Source organism: Scyliorhinus torazame, chromosome 3 (assembly GCF_047496885.1).
Source record: "Scyliorhinus torazame isolate Kashiwa2021f chromosome 3, sScyTor2.1, whole genome shotgun sequence".
NCBI classification, from domain to species: domain Eukaryota; kingdom Metazoa; phylum Chordata; class Chondrichthyes; order Carcharhiniformes; family Scyliorhinidae; genus Scyliorhinus; species Scyliorhinus torazame.
Window position 1 is genome coordinate 14005141 of NC_092709.1, and position 17783 is coordinate 14022923.

Consider the following 17783-nt stretch of genomic DNA (forward strand, 5'->3'; position numbering starts at 1 on the left):
CACGAAGAGTACATGCAGACTCCGCATAGACAGACAGTGACCCACCCGGGTCCTTGGCGCTGTGAAGCAACAGTGCTAAGCCACTGTGCTACCGTGTCGCCCATATATATTTTTCTATTGCTGATCCAATATACAACCGTTTCCAGTCAACAATGTTGGTGGAGGAGGCTTCAGTGACAATAACGTCTTTGAACGTCAAGGGCAGATGGTTAAATTCTATCTTGTAATCAGGTCTCCAACATCATTAAAGCAACTGATTCAGAATTATCCTGCTCTTCAAAGCACAGATGCAAATCATTTCATGAGTGGAGTGGATCCCACAAACATTAGATGTAAACTTCAATTTAATTAAAGTTGATGGATTTATTCAAAGAGAAGCAATGGGAGTTATTGCATATTAATGTACTGACAATAACACGTTATATTCTTCAAGCTCCCAATACTAATATACAGGCCAGTCATAGCCCTTTAAAACAGCTTAGTCTCACTTCCATCCAAAAGCAACAGGTCTCATCACATATACACCTCAAATGAACACATCGCAGGCACGGAACCAAACTTCATATCTCAAGAATTACTTTTTTTCTGCGAAGGACTTTAGCTGACGATTTAAGTTCTCGTTGCATCCTTTGAAAAAAAATAAAGAGTTTGCCCTTGCTTAGTTGTCAAATTCCTTTGAAGTTGAGGGTTTTAAAAATTGCCGTTCCCACTACTTCCCTGCATATAACACATCTGGATTTGCATTGGCACAATTAACGAAGCCAAACCTCAAGAAAACATTTTTATACTGCTTTGTTCCCGTTTTCAGTTTCTTCTTAATGGGTTGTTCACCAGAGACCCTGGAGCTCTGCGTGCAGCTCACTCCCAGCACTGCTTTGTCCTGCCATGGACTTTCCCAAGAAGCTGTCTCTCTCCAACAGATTCAGTTGCAAGATCCTGGCCTGTGTGTCTCTGGCACATTCTTCCTCATTACAAAATGACCCATCTTCAGTTCTTCACACAGTCATATTGCTTGCTTAGTGGCAGCTATAAAATGGAGGAATCTCTCCTCCGCCCCAAAGCACAAATGCACAGGGTGCGTGACCCCAGTGTACTTGCCGGATGCATGACCTGCTCTCTGCCATTGCATTTTTTTTTATTTTAAGAAGTATTTTTATTGGAGTTGTAACACAATATCAAACTTTTTAAAGGTAAATGTAAAGTGGCCAATTCAATTTTTTCCAATTAAGGGCCAATTTAGAGTAGCCAATCCACCTACGCTGCACATCTTTGGGGTTGTGCAGGGAAGACCCACGCAGACATGGGGAGAATATGCAAACTCCACATGGACAGTGACCCGGGGCCGGTATCGAACCCGGGTCCTTGGCGGCATGAGGCAGCAGTGCTAACCACTGCGCCACCCTAACACAATACCAAACATAACTGGGAAGCAGGGTGGCAAATCGAAATGGCATATTATTTACAGGTTTTACAATGAATGTTGTATTTACATTTTTAAAGATGGGGAGAGTCGTGTTGCAACCTACGTTTTTGCAGGTGGGTAGGCTGTACCACGTCCTCGGTTTCTTCCATGCAAGAGGGGCCTGTGTCCCTCCCGGTGTGGGGCTCTCCTCCTCATTGCCCCCTTGTGTTACCCCCTTGTGTAAAGTGTGCATCCCCCTTTTTCCTCAGCAGCTCTCTCCCGGTCTCCCCCTAGTTGCTGGCTACGAGCAGGTCCTCAAAGAGATTGGCAAACTTTCTCCATGCATCGTGGAATCTATCCTAAGAGCCCCGATGGAGTTTTATCTTTTCAAGCTTTAGAAATTCAGCTAAGTCTCAGAGCAACTCGAGATTTCCGGTGACGGCCACGGTAGGAGTGGTTGGACACAAGACAGCTCCTGTTCGAAGGCACAGAAAAGAGCTCTTTTCATCCGAAAACGGGAGAAACTTTGACAGAAAAGTGTAGCTGAAGGTTGGAGGAGAGGTTTCCCCTGGGGGTGGCATGTCTGCTGGTTACCAAACCCAGCAAGTGAAAGACCTGGCCAAGGATTTGGAAGAGACCTATGGCACAGCAGTTATTGGAAGGATGGCAGAGGGAGAAGGGCCAGTGCAGGATGGAAATCCCCAGATGGAACAGTTGAAATGAAAAATGAAATGAAAATCACTTATTGTCACAAGTAGGCTTCAAATGAAGTTACTGTGAAAAGCCCCTAGTCGCAACATTCTGGCGCCTGTTCGGGGAGGCTGGTGCGGGAATTGAACCGTGCTGCTGGCCTGCCTTGGTCTGCTTTCAAAGCCAGCGATTTAGCCCTGTGCTAAACCAGCCCCTAATCAGGGAAGAGTTCCATCAACAAAGGAAAGAAATGCAAGAGGACATATCAAAGGCCATCAAAGGTGCTGTGGCACCCCCAAAGGGCTCGGTGGAAAGGCACAGAGGTCGCAGATCCGAGAGGTGGAGAGGGTGATGTTGAACCACAGCGAGGCGGAGGTCTTAGGAGACCTTTGCAAGACGCGGAGGTGGAAGAACAAGAGATTAGGTCGTGAAGGCAGAACCTTTGTCAGCCTACCTGAAGGAATGGAAGGCACGAGTGCCACGAGGTACGTTGGGAAGATGCTGTCAGGGCTGGTGGCAGAGGGGGTGCTGGACAAGGCCCCAGAGGTGGATAGAGAGCACAGGTCTCGGAGACAGAAGCCATGAGCTGGGGAGTCGCCACAGGCGGTGATTGTAAGACCCATAAGTTTGTGGGGAAAAAGAGAAGATACTTTAAAAAAAAATTCATTTACAGGATGTGGGCGTCGCTGGTTCGGCCGGCATTTATTGCCCACTCGTAGTTGCCCTTCAGAAGGTGGTGGGGAATTGCCTTCTTGAACCGCTGCAGTAAGTACACCTACAGTGCTGTTAGGGAGGGAGTTCCAGGATGTTGCCCCAGCAACAGCAAAGGAGCAGCAATATATTTCCAAGTCAAGGTGGTGAGTGACTTGGAGGGGAACCTCCAGCTGGTGGGGTTCAGAGGTATCTGCTGCTAGTGGTTCTAGATGGCAACGGTTGTGGGTTTGGAATGTGTTGTCTAAGGAACCTTGGTGAGTTACTGCAGTGCATCTTGTAGATGGTACACACGGCTGCCACTGTTCGCCAGTGGTGGTGGAGGGTTTGAATGTTTATTGAAAGGGGAGCAATCAAAGCAGGCTGTGTCCTGGATGGTATTGAGCTTCTTGTGTTGTTGGAGCTACACTCATCCAGGCACGTGGAGAGTATTCCATGACACTCCTGATTTGTGCCTTATATATGGTGGACAGGCTTTGGGGGTCAGGAGATGAGTTTTTCGCCGTGGGATTCCTAGTCTTTGCCCTGCTCTGGTAGCCACAATATTAATGTGGCTAGTCCAGTTTCTGATCAATGGTAGCCCCCATGTTGACTGTGGGGGATTCAACAGTGGTAATGCCATTGAATGTCAAGGGGCGATCATTACATCCTCTTGTAGGAGATGGCCGTTGTTCGGCACATGTGTGGCACGAATGTAACTTGCCACTTGTTAGCCCAAGCCTGGATATTGTCCAGGTCTTGCTGCATTTGGACATGGACTGCTTCATTATCTGAGTTGTCAGGAATGGTCAACATTGTGCAGTCATCCGCAAACATCCCCCCCTTCCGACCTGATGGAAGAGAGGTCATTGATAAAGCAGCTGAAGATGGTTTGGCCTAGGACACGACCCCGAGGAACTCCTGCAGTGATGTCCTGGAGTGAGATGATTGACCTCCAAACACCACAACCATCTTCCTTTGTGCCAGGTATGACTCCAACCAGCGGAGTGTTTTCCCCGATTCCCATCAACTCCAGTTGACTACAGCAGTGGGCCAGGGAGAAACGGAACTGAGAATGGGAGGGGAACAAGGTCGGGAGGGGAACAAGGTCAGAACATACCAGGACATGGGAGCTGGACTGCCAAAACGACATGCCGGATTTAACAGGGCTGTGCTCTATCAATAAATCAAGTTCGGACTTCTCTACCCAGCAAAACTGTGGGTGACTAATGAAGGCCAGGAATATTACTTTGAGGCCCCAGGAGCGACCAATTACTTTATTAAAGAGCACAAACTGGGGGAGAACTGAACTTTGTGAGACAGAGAACCCAGCACCTGAGTACAGAAGAAACAGGTAGAGTGAAGGATGGAGTGTGTGTGTGGGGGGGGGGGGGGTCTTTTCCTCCCAGGTGGAGGTATTTTTTGTTGGGTCGACAATGTGTAGCAGGGGTGAAAAGTTTGTAAGGGGACAGCTGCGTCTCCCCCTCTCCCCACCTGTGGCAGAGACTTTCTTTTCTTTTCAGAGGAGGCGTGGTTTCCATGGGCATGATGGACTTGTGGTTTGGGATGTACCTTTGTCTGGGTGGCGGAGAGGGAGGTTCGCAGGGAGCCTTCTACACAGAACAAAGAGAAGGTGGGGGGGTCAGGAGGAGGAGCCTTTGGGCAGAAGTTGCCACGCTAGCAGGTAATGCTGGTGAACTGAAGTGAGGTGGGGGAGGCATTTTGTGACTGTTAGAATAAGTCTAGAATAAAATAAAATAAAAATTTTATAAAAAGGTCGGAGATCCACTCGGAGGATTTGGGAGGAGCTGCCGACTTCCACCCCAGCAGCAACCTCCACCTGGTGATCAGAGAGGGGAAGGCGAGGGCGCCTGCCCCCTTCCCGGTGAAGAGCTGTGGATGTGCTGACATCTCGAAGACAGTCCAAGCGGGCATGGTTCCGTCTTCACCCTCACAACTTGGACATAACTATCCAGAAACCGTAGAGTCTACGACATGACCAGAACATGTGGGTGTGGTTGGCTGGTCACCCCTCATGTCCACCAGCTCAGGAAAGAATCCGCTAATGTATGACCGGATTGTGCGAACCACCTGGAGCTGCACCAGACTTAGCCGTGTGCACGAGGTAGTGCTGACCCCGTGCAGCACCTCGATCCAGAGTCCTCCCCCTATATCTACGACCAGTTTCTCCCCCACCCCTCCCTATTTCCGTTGTGTCTCGTCCAGTGGGGTCCTGGTCTCTTATACGAGTCGTTTGTATATGTTGCAACATTTGTCGCCAGTCCAGCGCTACCATTTTGGCTGGAAGCGCATGTCCAGGTAACTGGGGGAGAAAGCCTTCGCGCAGCTGCAAGTACAGCAGCTTGCTCCCTTTTTGGCAGTTGGAGCTTCTCAGACAGCTCCCCCAGGGTTACAATCCTACCCTCCACGTAAATGTCCTTCACTCTCAAGATATCTCTGTCCTCCTTCCAAGCCTAAATGTACTGCCGCCGCTTCTGGTGGGAATACTCCATAATTTGTATTTAAAGACCGGTTGCGACCGGCATTCTTATTTTAACATTTTATGGAGGTATTTTTGATATAGTAACAACAAAATAAACAATATACATGAAACCATAAACATAGTGCAAAAGCCATTTACCTCTCGCACAGTTCCCACCCTTATCAACTTCCTACTCTAATCTAAACTACCCCCCCCCCCCCCCCCCCCCCCCCCCCCACCACCGTTGCTGACAATTTTACGCAAAGAAGTCGACGAACGGTTGCCGCCTCCGGGTGAAACCTAACAGTGACCCTCTCAAGGTAAACTTGATTTTCTCCAAACAGAGAAAGCTAGCCATGTCCGATAGCCAGGTCTCCGACTTCGGGGGCTTTGAGTCCCTCCATGCTAATAGCATCCGTCTCCGGGCTATCAGGGAAGCAAAGGCCAGAACGTCTGCCTCTTTCGCCTCCTGGATTCCCGGGTCTTCTGACACCCTGAAAATCACCACCTCTGGACTCAGCGCCACCCTTGTTTTTAACACAGTGGACATGATGTCTGCAAATCCCTGCCAAAATCCCCTAAACTTTGGACATGTTCAATACATGTGGACATGGTTCGCCGGTCCCCCCGCACATTTTGCGCACCAGTCGTCCACCCCAAAGAATCTGCTCATCCGGGCCACTGTCATGTGAGCCCGGTGAACAACCTTAAATTGTATCAGGCTGAGCCTGGCACATGTTGCGGACGCGTTGACTCTACTCAACGCGTCGGCCCATAGACCATCCTCCATATCACCGCCAAGCTCCTCCTCCCACTTGCGCTTCAGCTCCTCGGTCTGCATCTCCTCTGACCCCATAAGTTCCTTGTAAATATCAGAGACGCTCCCTTCTCCTACCCACCCTCTGGAAACTACCCTGTTCTGAATCCCCCTTAGCGGTAGGAGCGGGAAGGTTGACACCCGTTTACCCGCACCTGCAAATACCTGAATTTGTTTCCCCTCGCCAACCCAAACTTTACCTCCAGCGCCCTCAAACTCGGAAAGCTCCCCTCTATAAACATATCCCCCATCCTCTCAATCCCCGCTCTCCGCCATAACCGGAACCCCCCGTCCATACTCCCCGGGGCAAACCGGTGATTATCACAGATTGGGGCCCAAACCGATGCTCCCACATGCCGCCTCCACTGGCCCCAAATTCTCAGGCTGCCACCACCAATGGACTGGTGGAGTATCATGCCAGCAGGAATGGTAGAGGCGCAGTTACCAATGCCCCCAAACTGGTGCCACCTCTATGCGCACCCATGCTGACCCCTCCCCCACCACCCACTTCCTGATCAGGTCTAAATTAGCCGCCCAGTAATAATTGCTAAAATTTGGCAGCGCCAGCCCACCCTCTCCCCGACTCCGCTCAAGCATTACCTTCTTTACTCGTAGGGTCTTGCCCGCCCAGACAAAGCCCATGATCACTCTGTTGACCTGCTTAAAAAAGGACCGCGGATTAAAAATGGGGAGACACGGAAATACAAATAGGAGTCTCGGGCGGACCATCATCTTTACCGTTTGAACCCTCCCAGCTAGAGCCAACGGAAGCGCTTCCCATCTCCGAAAATCGTCCTTCATTTGGTCCACCAGCTGGGCCAACTTCAATTTATGCAGCTGGTCCCATTCCCACGCCACTTGGATACCTAGGTGCCTAAAGCTTTCCTTTACTAACCTAAACGGCAACTCTCCCAGTCCCCTCGCCTGGACCACAAACATCCCACGCTTTCCCATACTAAGCTTATACCCCAAAAACCAGCCAAATTCCCCAAGAGCCCTCATGATTTCTTTCATCCCCTCTATTGGGTCCAAAACGTACAGAAGCAGGTCATCCGCATAGAGCAAAACCAGCCCTCTCCAGCCCCTTGAGGCTCTCAGAGCAATTGCCAATGGCTCTATAGCCAGCACAAATAACAGTGGGGTGAGGGAACATCCCTGTCTCGTCCCCCGGTGCTGTCTAAAATAGTCCGATGTAGTCCTATTCGTCCGAACACTTGCCACAGGAGCCTGATACAGCAACCTGACCCAGTCGATAAAGCCCCGCCCGAATCAGAACCATCCCAGTACCTCCCACAGATAGTCCCATTCTACCTGATCAAAAGCCTTTGCTGCATCCATTGCGATCACTACCTCCACCTTCCTAACTTCCGGGGGCATCATGATCACATTTAACAGCCTTCTTACATTGGCCACCAACTGCCTGGCCTTAACGAACCCAATCTGGTCCTCCCCAATAACATCCGGAACACAATCCTCAATCCTGGAGGACAAGATTTGCCAGCAACTTGGCATCCACATTTAACAAGGAGCTCGGCCTGGAGGACCCACGTGACCGGCATTCTTAAAAGTCGGTCGCAGCCATTGGGCCCTTCGGAGCAAACGGTCACAGCGGTCGCGATTGCAGGTGTGACCCTCTGACTGCCGCCCCTGACCCACCTGCAGGTCGTGACCCCGAGTTTGAAAAGCCCTGTCATAAGCAGTCTGCAGCTGATTTAACATATCACAGTTGGTTCAGTGTAAAGTTTCTCTCCTAGTTCTTTCTAATCAAACTATCTTTGACAAATTGTTTGTAATTTGGCAATGACAATGGAGGTATACCATTTCTTATGCAGGTAGACCATAAGACATTGGTCTAATTCTGCTCCTTTCGGACCTTCAAGTCTGCTCTGCCATTCAATCATGGCTGATGAGACATTCTCCTGTCTTCGTCCCATTACCCCTGATTAATCAAGACCATCTATCTCGGTCTTCAGGATACTCAGTGATTTGGCCTCCACCGCCTTCTGCGGCAATGAGTTCCACAGATTCACCACCCTCTGGCTGAAGAAATTCTTCACCTCAGTTTTAAAGGATCATCCCTTCAGTCGGAGGCTGTGCCTTCGGGTTCTAGTTTTTCCTACTAAGCATCCTCTTCACGTCCACTCTATCTGGGCCTCAGTATTCTGTAAGTTTCAAAAGATCCCTCGTCATCCTTCTAAACACCAACGGGTACAGACCCAGAGTCCTCAACCGCTCCTCACATGACAAGCTTTTCATTCCAGGGATCATTCTTGTGAACCTCTTCTGTAAAAACGCAATGGTTCCTAAAGTAAATATACGAGGGATTATTTTACATGGCTTCTGGTATTGAGCCTAAGACAGAACATGATTCAGACATAAGGAGAGTAAGTTCAAAGTTGATTTTGATTGATTTTCCCATCAGAGTAAGATTTATGTAAGTGTGTTTTTTAAAATAAATTTAGAGTACCCAATTAATTTTTTTCCCCAATTAAGGGGCAATTTAGAGTGGCCAACCCACCTACCCTGCACATCTTTTGGGTTGTGGGGGCAAAACCCTCGCAAACACGGGGAGAATGTGCAAACTCCACACAGACAGTGACCCAGAGCCGGGATCAAACCTGGGACCTCAGCGCCGTGAGGCAGCAGTACTAACCACTACGCCACCGTGTTGCCTTATGCCGAGTGTTTTTGTTTGTAACTTTTCAGTCACTACAAAGAACAAAGAAAAAACCAGCCCAGGAACAGGCCCTTCAGTCCTCCAAGCCTGCAATGACCGTGCTGCCCATTTAACCCAAAACCTTCTACACTATCAGGGCATATATCCCTCTATTCCCATCCTATTCATGTATTTGTCAAGATGCCCTGAAACATCACCATTGTACCTGCTTCCACTACCTTCTGCGGTAGCGAGTTCCAATCACCCAGTACCCTCTTGTATTAAAAAAACTTCCCTAGCGCATCTTCTTTGCCCCTCACACCTTAAACCTATGTCCCCTAATAATTGACTCTTCCACCCTGAGAAAAAGCTTCTGAATATCTTGTCCTTGCTCCTCAATTTTGTAGACGTCTATCGGGTCGTCCCTCAGCCTCTGTCGTTCCAGTGAGCACAAATCTCTCCTCATAGCTAATGCCTCCCATACCAGGCAACATCCTGGAAAACCTCTTCTGTACCCTCTCCAAAGCCTCCACGTCCTTCTGGTAGTGTGGCAACCAGATGTGAACACTATATTCCAAGTGTGGCCGAAATAAGGTTCTATACAGCTGCAGCATGACTTGCCAATTTTTATACTCAATGCCCAGGCCGATGACGGCAAGTGTGCCGTATACCTTCTTGACTACCTTCTCCACCTGAATTACCACTTTGTGCCCTGTGGACCTGTACACCCACATCCCTCTGCCGGTCAATACGCTCGAGGGTTCTGCTATTTACTGTAAATTTCCCACCTGTATTAGACCTTCCAAAATGCATTACCTCAGATTTCTCAGGATTAAACTCCATCTGCCACCTCTCCGCCCAAGCCTCCAACCAATTTATATCCTGCTCTATCCTCTAACAGTCCTCATCGCTACCGCAATTCCACCAACCTGGTGTCGTCCAAAAACTTACTAATCAGACCATTAAATTTTCCTCCAAATCATTTATATATACTACAAACAGCAACAGTCCACAGTGCGGAACACCACTAGTCATAGCACTCCATTCAGAAAAACACCATTCCACTACTACCCTCTTAGTCTTCCATGACCGAACAGTTCTGTATTCATCTTGCCAGCTTCCCTCTGATCCTGTGTGGCTTCACCTACTGTACCAGTTTGCCATGAAAGACCTTGTCAAAGGCCTCACTGAAGTCCATGTAGACAACATCCATTGCCCTGAATTCAATCAATCATCTTTGGCACTTTCTCAAAAAACTCAATCAAGTTAGTGAGACACGACCTCCCCTTCAGAAACCATGCTGCCTCTCGCTAATATACCCACTTGATTCCAAATGGGAGTAAATCCTGTCTCACAAATCTTCACCGATGATTTCCCTACCATTGACACAAGGCTCTCCGGCATGTCATTTCCTGGATTATCCTTGCTACTCTTCTTAAACAAAGGAACATTAGCTATTCTCTAGTCCTCTCAGACCTTACCTGTAGCCAGTGAGGATACGAAGATTTCGGTCAAGGCCCCAGCAATTTCCTCCCTGGCCTCTCTCAGGGGTTGATCCCATCAGGCTCTGGGGACTTATCTACCTTAATGTTGTCAAGATGCCCATCACCTCCTACTTTTTGATCTCAATGTGACCCAGGCTATCTACACACCCTTCCACAAAGTCATCCACCAAGTCCTTCGCTTTGCCGAATACTGATGCAAAGTACTCATTTAGTACCTCACCCATTTCCTCGGGCTCCACGCATAGAATCCCTCCTTAGTCCTCGAGTGGGCCAACCCTTTCTCTGGCTACCCTCTTGCTCTTTGTATACGTATAAAAAGCCTTGGGATTTTCCTTAATCTTGCCTGATCTTACGTGACCCTTTTAGCCCTCCTGACTCCTTGCTCAAGTTCCTGCCTACTTCCCTTATATTCCTCACAGGCTTGGTCTGTTCCCAGCCTTCTAGCCCTTCACAAATGCTTCCTTTCCTTTTGAACTAAGTCACAATACCAGTCATTATCCAAGGTTCCCAAAACTTGCATTACGTATCCTTTTTTCCCCTCTCACAGGAACATGCCGGTCCTGAATTCCTATCAACTGACATTTGAAAGCCTCCCACATGCCAGTATTTTTGGGGCAGGGAGAGAATCTGAAAAATTCTTAAGCAAATCAATAGATTGCTGCTTTGAATTGTTATTTAACTTTTAAAAAATCTAATCACCCAATTTATGTCTGTTGAAAATTAAAACTGAAACATAGTAAGAAATAGCATTTTAAACTGAAATGACTCTCCTAGCAATTGTGTAGCAATAAAAGTAGTCATAAGCACATTATTTCTTCCTCCCAATCAATTAAGTTAACCAGTTCAGGTCAGCTTTAGGGCCCTGTTTCTAATGTAGATAAGATAAGCTACAGCTAGAATTAGGAGAGGCTCAAGATGGTCACTCCAGATGGATACTGATAGATTACTGATTTATCAATTGATCAATTTGGTGCCTTTAAGGATTGATTGAGTGCATAGCTAAAGAACAGAATTATTTAAAAACACCCTGTCTGCAAAAAGACAGTCAATGTTTCAGATAATTAATAAACTATCAAACTATTGGTGCCATGTTTGCAGAAATTCAGACATGGTTTCATAAAAATGTTTTGTGTAATGAACAAGGCCATTGCATTCCAGTACATTTAGTAATGAAAATGTATCAAATACTTAGCAACAGGAAGATTTATGGCTAGATGTGATGCAAGCACCTTATCCTCGTAAGATGCCGCACGTAGACACCAAATTAATTTTGATGGACATTACTGACCAATAATAATTTTCTAAGTGACAGACATTTATTTTAATAAATCAGGAGGTCTCAGCTGAGAATTAGAAACCAATGAGTGTAACTGAGGGATTAGACCATTGATAAGATTTTCCTTAAGAGTAAGACTTCATGGCTAAGGGATTGTTCTGAATTTACGCTTTTACAAATTTCTGAACCATCTATTGATTTTTGTTTGAAGTTAATTTTCTTTATACTTTTCTTATACTTTTTGTTTAACGCTTTTCACTATGCTCTGACCAGTTTATGTATTATTTTGATCAACGTTTTTGATTCAGTTTTTATGCAAGTGTATTAAGGTGAATGATTAGCAAATAAAGTTGTATTTTGGACACCTCCAAATCAACCGGACTGGACTCTTATTTGAAGATAGAATAAGAGATCGTATAGATGCATGCAGTGTACAAGGTTGTTCAGTGTTATAACTCAGGTTTAAAATTAGTACATTATAGAAGAAATAGTACTTAAGTTAATGTACATGAAGATTTTGCTACATAATTGTTTCACATGTTTCCACTAGCACCAGATGCTAAGCACCAATAATTCACCTTTGACATAGGTCAGAGTGCTCTTTACAAATAAAAACAGTTTGCAAACATGGAACGGACAATTATATTGCTTACAGTTCAAATGGACAGGATACAAAAAAAGAGTAACTGCCTCCCAATGTGCTTAACTGAAGTTGTAACAGTGATCTAATTAAAGGGCAGTAGAATCAACTGAAAATTTAGAAAGGGGTAACATAACGCAGGAGAAATAAGATACTTGTACAAACTGTGGGATTAAATCCACACAGCAAAAAAAAAAAAAAAAACCACTGATATTACTTACACCAATGCACTACAAGGGCAATGCAACCACATGCAAACCTGGAGGTTTGAAGCTACTGAAATCCCTCTTTGAAGTTACTGGAAAGCAATCATTATAATCTGTAAAACTCAACACTTGGCACTAATAAATACCAGTGCCATGATACCCTTGAAAGGAATTAGCATGAACTGAAGCGGTGAAGAATGCCAACATTAAGACAGAAAATAGCATGGGGAAGAATGCCATTATGAATGGCAAAGGTGGGGTGGGGAGGATAGAAAAAAAACACCTTGCACATGGTTTGAGGAACTACCTCTGACAGGGTGATTGCGACACAGTGACTGCTGAAGTGACCTCAGTTCTGTCATTGTTGGGCATTAAACTCAAACATTATATTTTCTGTAACTTTTTAAAAAATAAATCTAATAGTTTAAAACACTGCTTAAACTTGCACCAAGGTGTCCCAACATGACTGTCTTGCAGAGGGCAATCTGGCTTCACTTAGGCAATTTTCTGTTCCATTAATTAATTGTTCATTTATCAAAGTGAAGGATGACAACACCAGATGAGATATATTTCAAGCAGATATGTCAACTGTTACCATTTAGCCGTTCCAGGATAGAGACTACATTGCCAAGTACAGAGCAAAACTTGTTCTGCCTCGCACAAACAATATTATTCCAAAGACAAAACAATCACACTTTAAAGAATTAGCTCATATGCAAGCTAGGTTAACATATAATATCTGCACTAGCTTTTGAACTCTTCCACAACTTAAGAAATGTACTTTTATTCCAGAATTTCAACTAGAGAAATTCACTTTATTCCAGAATTTCTACATTTACATTTATAAATCAGTGCAGTGCACTTCACTTTTCCTTTTTAGTGCTGCTAGTTACACCTTTCCTTTTTAGTTCTGCCAGTTATCTGTCTGATGTGATAAATGGTCAAAATGTCCTGGAAAGGCATTAATCCATGCTTGTATGCATCCAATTTTCGAGTTCCTGGCCACTCCTTAACTGTTTTTCTTGTTTTTACATGAAGAGAATGTAGTGGTTTTTATCATAAGTATATTTATTGAGATTTTATATTTTAGAGAATAATGCAAACGAGTTACAAAATAAAGCATTGCCATAAGAAAGGAGAAAAAAAGGCTTAACGTACATGAGTGCAGAATGGAACAGGAGAGCGACATCACAACTGTCTCGAGACAATAAGTCAAAACTAGATACTCGTAGCCCCGCCAGAGACAGAGGGAGAAACAGGAAAAGACCATTAAAACCACCGCAAAATTGTGCACAATCTTCCACAAGTCTACAATCATTACGAGAAATCAGGATAGACTTCACGCACCATGAACAAATGCACAACAATGTACAGCCCCCTGAACTCCAGCAGCACCAACGGCTCAGCAGAGCCTCCTTTCTCCAGGTATCAGACCCATCTGCATCCATGTAGGAGCCAAGAACGGATTCATCATACCCATCCTTACAAAAACAAAAGATAACACACAGAAACCCCAATTCTAAGGAAAGGTACATAACGTACCACAAAACGTAACTGAACCCCAATACCAGCCCAGGCCAAACCAAAATTATTCCATACAATTGTAAAGAGAGGAACAACAACAACAACAACAACATGTTCAGATTCGGATCAAGCCTTCAGGGCCTCCCAGGGGAAAAAAAGAAAAGAGCTAACACTACCAGAACTAACCAACCTTCACAGCCTCCCAAAAGGAAGGAGGAATATTGCCAGAACTGATCCATCTGACAGCAACGGGTCAGGACCCAACCCAGACCCATGCCTCCCGCCCAGCACCCACCAAAGGAAAAAAACAGGTCACTCAATCAAAAGGTGGTGTCTTCTGAGGGTAGAACAGTATAAGGCACAGAACTCAGCCGCTCTCCAGGTTCCCCTGCACCAGAAGGTACCCCAGCAAGCACCTTCGATGGACATCAAGCCCCTAGAAGCAAGATAACAGCCACAGCACCTGGCTTGGCCTAGCCCACCACCAATCAACACACAACAAATTATATCTCCAGCACACCGAAAACCTGCATACCCGCTGAGCCTGCACCTTCCCAACCCCACTCAGAGCAATGCACTGTCCCCACACACTAACAGCAGGAGGACAATTACTCCAGCTCCAGCCCAGGGAGGAACCCCAGCCCATGAAGAAGAATAGTCACAACCAACAATCAGTGCCCTGGGAGGAAGGGTCAATTCCCTCCTCCCCTGCGCAATGAGGGAAACATCCTCCAAACTACCAGACCAGATCCAGGACACAAGTGCTCACCCAGCCGAAGAGAAAAGAAAAAAAATACCAATGAAGGGATGTCTAGCCTAGCTCAAAGTGACCACTATCACAGAAAGGATAAAGGATACACAGCATAAGCTCCCTCCTCGACAAACCAACTGCAATTATCAATCTCATCTAAGCATGTGCCAAAACTAATCATCACGTTCTGATAGTTCAAAGGGAGGATTAGAGAGAGACAACCAAACAAAGGAAAATAAAAACTCAATCTCAAGGAGTCAGAAGGAGCCCAGTCATCTCCAGGATACAAACTCTGCCACCCAGGCCAACAAAGGATCAAGATATGGATTTCTTTGTAACCAGGAAGAGTAAAATGGTGCACAAATCACACTTCATGATCAACTCAATATGATTTTGCTAGAACGGTATAAACAACGACACAGGCCATCACACTTACATTACACATTCCCTGACAAGAAAAAGGACAGCAACAAATAAATCAACATGATCAACAGGGGTCTGTTCAGGATAATCAAAGAACCACCAGGTAAATTGCAAGATAAAGACATGTTCCATGTTGCACAGGAAGATAAAGAATCAAGCAGGAACAACGAACACTCTTCAGAATGTCTCAAGGATTCCAACGATCGAATCGAGACTATTACCTCCACCATGTCGTCTCACCAATGCCTGGACGATTCACAACCTGGACCCTGACTTAATCTGCTCGGCTACCTTCAACCCCTCATATGTATAGAGAAGAGGATCTGTGGGCCCAACAGACCCCTGGCCTCGAAGACGGGATACATTTGAATATGATGCACACATTCAAATCTGATGCACCCAACCTCCAAATCAAGATTACCAAAGCAGGCCAGCCAATTTTCCAATTCGACACCCGCCTCTCGCCAAGGGCTGGGCCCAGGGATACACCCCGCCTGGCCCCCATCTCCCAAACTTATCAGGACAGATGACACACCATGCAGCGGGATCACAACAACACCAAGTTGACCCCTAAACAGGGAAAGTACTCTTTCAAGTGCAAGAACCCTCTCATATGCGCCTCCACCTCTCTTCTAAAAAAAGTACATTGCAGTTCTTCAAAATGATCTCTAGCGACCTGCACCGCAGTGAGAGATCCTCAGCCAAGGAAACATCTTCGATGGCAGCCATCAGCAGATGCACAAAGCAACCCCAAGGCTAAGCCACTACAAGCTAGGCCCCAGCCTAGCCCACACCAAATGCCAGGAACAAAACTAGGATTTTTGCATTTTGGGCATGGTTCAACCACCGTGTTGAGCAGATCGGAGCACGCCTGGTAAATAGCAGGAAAGGCCAAAATCGAGATAAATGCCAGGCGGACCAGTTTGCAATTCACCCGGCCCGCTCCTGATGGGAGTTCCAGATCACTCCCAAAAATGGCAAGCAATTATTAGCCTTTGTTTGCGTCCATGTCAATCATGTTAGCAAGATTGACGTCAAATGCAGCAAGAAATTTCCCGACTCGCCAGCGAGAAATCACATGGATATCGTTTAGTACTCTATTAAGTGTCATTGCATACAAGCTGCAATCTCGACAACGTGGCTGTCGAGGAACACCCCACCAAAAATACCTAAAATAACAATTTTCCATTGATTAGCACCCTTTATCTCTGCTCTTCCCTGCAAAAACACACATCAGGAACTTGTGTACATAGCACAAGCCAGGTAGCCCAAGAAAAAGCACAATGAAATGTAGGATTAACAGATGAGCAGAGCTGGAGTGTGTGAAAACAGCACTGCTCCAGTGCTCACAGCACGTGAACCTTTCCTCTCCTCACAACCCCCCCCCTCCTTCTCAAAACAACCCCAGGTGTTTCTTATTTTAATAGCTAGCAAAGCAACAATAATTTCATACATTTAACACTGCTTCAATTACCAAGATAGTGGATTAGTGGATGTGCTTTAAAGCATTGCAAATCTTCATCAGTATAAAAGGACTCAAATTACGTGGGTCATAGTTTCATCCAATTTTCATACCCAAATTTCATTAGAGCCCTACTAATTGCTGGAAGGTTCTGCATTCCATCTAGTTTACAACAATATTTACGAATACACAATTATTCAACTAAACACCAGACACACAAACTAGTATGTAAAATATTAATGCCCAAAGTATCATACATAGAATCATACAATTTACAGTACCGAGGGAGGCCATTTGGCCCATCAAGTCTGCACCGGGCCTTGGAAAGAGCACCCTACTGAAGCCCACAGCTCCACCCTATCCCCGTAACTCTACCTAACCTTTTTCGACACGAAGGGCAATTTAGCATGGCCAATCCACCTAACCCGCACATCTTTGCACACAGTTCACACATTATAAATAAAGCACAAATTGATAAACCTGCAAGATCCAGGACTTCTAAAATCCAAAATCGGTATCAGCTAACCATAATCTACTCAAATTTAGATGATATATTCTATTTAGATTATATTCTATTTAGATTATCTCATCTCCTACTGTTCAAATGTCAGGTTGTGCGTGACTTCAGCCTAGTTTCTCACAAGTGTTCAGGAAAATTTCTACAATGAGACGAGGCAACAAAGTCTTATAAAGATTAGCTTCCTTATTATTCCAAATAAAAATAGCTTCCTTATTTCAAATAAAAGGTTTTTCAAGAGAGCAACCACATTTAATATTAATTTTTTATAAGGGAAAAATCTCCCAAAATTCTCAACTTCATTTAGCAACAAAAGTTGTTGATAATTACAATACAGAAAAGTAGTATAAAATGCTTGGAGTTTAAATGATACGCTGTCAATTCCAAATATGGAATCATTACAAATCTGGAGATTGTTTGTTTATCGCTTTTGCCAAGAAAAACGTGAAAGGATTTGCACAAGTGTCCATCAGCTGCCAAGCCCAAAGCAATATTACTGTCAAGTTAGATTAGGCATGCTGCAACAACCCTACTCGCTAAAAGCTGGGCGAGGCTGCTGACAGTACATTTTTTGAAATGAAGCAGAATTCTTAAATCTTCAAATGGCTTTTTTAGGTTATGGGTATTGGAAAAACCTGGAACCATCATTCATCGGATAAAAACTGCCAGAAAGAAATATAAAATCTGAATCGAAGCAGCACACAAAGGTGTTTTCTGCAAATACTGAGTTTAAGCCAATATT

The 17783-nt window shown here is 45.4% G+C and overlaps 1 protein-coding gene across 1 annotated transcript in view; it reads right to left on the reverse strand.

Annotated features, from left to right (window-relative positions):
* Positions 1 to 17783, reverse strand: part of LOC140408305 (SWI/SNF-related matrix-associated actin-dependent regulator of chromatin subfamily A containing DEAD/H box 1-like) — a 152348-nt gene that overhangs the window by 73982 nt on the left and 60583 nt on the right. The window lies entirely within an intron of this gene.